General features: G+C 53.5%; 1 pseudogene; it reads left to right on the top strand.

Annotated features, from left to right (window-relative positions):
• The first annotated feature begins 678 nt into the window (after window positions 1-678).
• On the top strand, window positions 679-809 carry LOC137354818 (U2 spliceosomal RNA; annotated as a pseudogene).
• The last annotated feature ends 1,467 nt before the right edge of the window (window positions 810-2,276 follow it).

Here is a 2,276-nt window from a genome sequence, read left to right as displayed (position 1 = left end):
GGTACTCGGAAAACTTTAGCCCGAATAAGCGAGCACTTGTTCAGGCCTCACCTCCAGTCCAATGTGGCTCAATATGACAAAACCTGCTGTGCTTGCGAGGTCGCAGCAAACCGCAGGCCACAATTAAAGCAGTCAGCACCGTTAATTACTATGATCCACACCCCTGACAGGAGGAAGAAGCACCTGTAGAACCACAGAAAAATTACAGCACAGAAAGAGGTCATTCAGTCTGTCGTGTCTGTGCTGGCCAAAAAAATTAGCCAATCTATTCCCACCTTCCGGCACCTGGTCCATAGCCTTGCAGATTACAGCACTTCAGGAGCATGTCCAGGTACCTTTTAAAAGAATTGAGTGTTTCTGCCTCCATCACCTTTCCTGACAGTAAGTTCCAGACACCCACCACTTTCTGGGTGAAAACGTTTTTCCTCGTGTCCACTCTAACCTTTCCACCAATCACCTTAAATCTGTGCCCCTGGTAATTGACCTCTCCACTTGGGGAAACAGGTGGAAAGGCAATGGCAAACATTTAATGAAGTGATTCTTGACAAAGCAGCCAGTGGGGACGTCATCCAACTGCGGCAACCTGCGCACATGTGCAAACGGGCTCCTAATCTCTGCGCGTGTGCTGCGTTCCGCATTACCAGGACCGGTTTGAGCATGCGCAGATGACATCATCACCTAACCTCTCGGCCTTTTGGCTAAGATCAAGTGTAGTATTTGTTCTTATCAGTGCTTATTTGATTGAGAAGAGACCATGATCATTGCCCTTTGATCCTGGGTAGGCTTTGAGTAAAATGGCTATAACCAATTTTCGAGCTTCGGGCCAGGGAGTGCGCAACACCGTTCGGGTGGTCGTGAAGGACAAGGAAGGAGATGCACCGGTCGATCGCACCTTCTTCATCAAGAAAATTCTCTTCGATTGCTGCGGATTTCAAGCGACGGACGTCTTCTGCCTGCAGGATTTCCCCAGCAGTGGATACTTCGACGTGACGTTCCGAAACGTGGCGGGATGCATCAAGTTCCTGAAGGCGTTCAAGGAGAAAGGGGACCGGGCACCACTGTCGATCCTCACAGCGGAGCCGCTCTTCACGCTTCCGTCACAACGGGACCGGGTGGTGACGATTCACCTCTACAACCCCCATGTTCCGGTGGTGGATGTACTCACCTTTCTCGCCAGGTACGTCGAGGTGGCCGGCAGCAGCACTGATGTCAAGGACCCCTTTGGGATCTGGACCAGCAAGCGGCAGGTCAAGGTGACCTTGAAGGTAGATCCCAGTGGAGCCATTATCCACCCTCCCTCCAGCTTCGCTATCGGGGGAAGTCGAGGCTTCTTGGTCTACGCTGGGCAGCCCAGAGTTTGCCGCACCTGTGGCAAACCTGGTCACATGGCAGCCAACTGCAGCACGGTTGTTTGCAAGAACTGCAAGGAGGAAGGCCATCAGACCAAGGACTGTAAGCAGGCTAAGTGTTGTAACTTGTGCGGTGCGGCAGGCCATCTCTACAAGACCTGCCCCAAACGTTGTCTCAGTTATGCTCAGGCGGCAAGGTCCAAGGAAAGGCCGGGAGAAGGTTCGACGAAGGCGTCCGGTATTCGAAAGGAGACCAGCAACCTTCTCCGCAGTGAGGAACTTCAACCTGAGAAGGAGAAGAAAGGGGAGGCGGCTGAAACCAACGACCCAGCACCTACCCAGCGCCCGGAAACCCCTCCTCCACAGACAGAATCAATGGAGGAGGAGGCAGCAGATGGACAAACAGGTCAGTGGCAAGTGGTACAAAGTAAAACCACAAAGTAAAAACCTCCAAAAGCGGAACAGGCCACCACCCAAACCAGTGGCAAGAGGAGGCTATCTTCTGAAAGAGACTACAACAGCGCCTCTTGACTGGACGGGGAAATGCTGGAACGACAGCCCCTTCAAAAGAGGCGGCAGAACTCCAAGGAGATGGAAGATAAAGCATCCCAGCCCCCGGGCACTGGAAGCTGTGATGGGCCCGGCGTGCCCCAACCTCAAAGCGCCACACGTAACGACGTGGCCAACATATCCCAGCTCCGGGACACCGAGAGCAAAGACACGTCTGGCGCACCTCAGCTCCGGGAGACCGGGAGCTGCGATGTTTTCGAGGAGGAACAGATGGAAGCAGCAGAGGACAACCCAATCTTTGCTGCCTACAAGACCCCCCCTGATGTCACCCGAGCGGCACAAACCCTGCATGAAAAATCAGGAGGGGTTTCTGAGCCCAACCAACGTGAAACTGCTTGCGCACACTATGTGTATGCA

This window comes from Heterodontus francisci, chromosome 41 (genome assembly GCF_036365525.1).
Source record: "Heterodontus francisci isolate sHetFra1 chromosome 41, sHetFra1.hap1, whole genome shotgun sequence".
Classification (NCBI taxonomy): domain Eukaryota; kingdom Metazoa; phylum Chordata; class Chondrichthyes; order Heterodontiformes; family Heterodontidae; genus Heterodontus; species Heterodontus francisci.
This window is presented reverse-complemented; position numbering and strand designations above follow the sequence as displayed.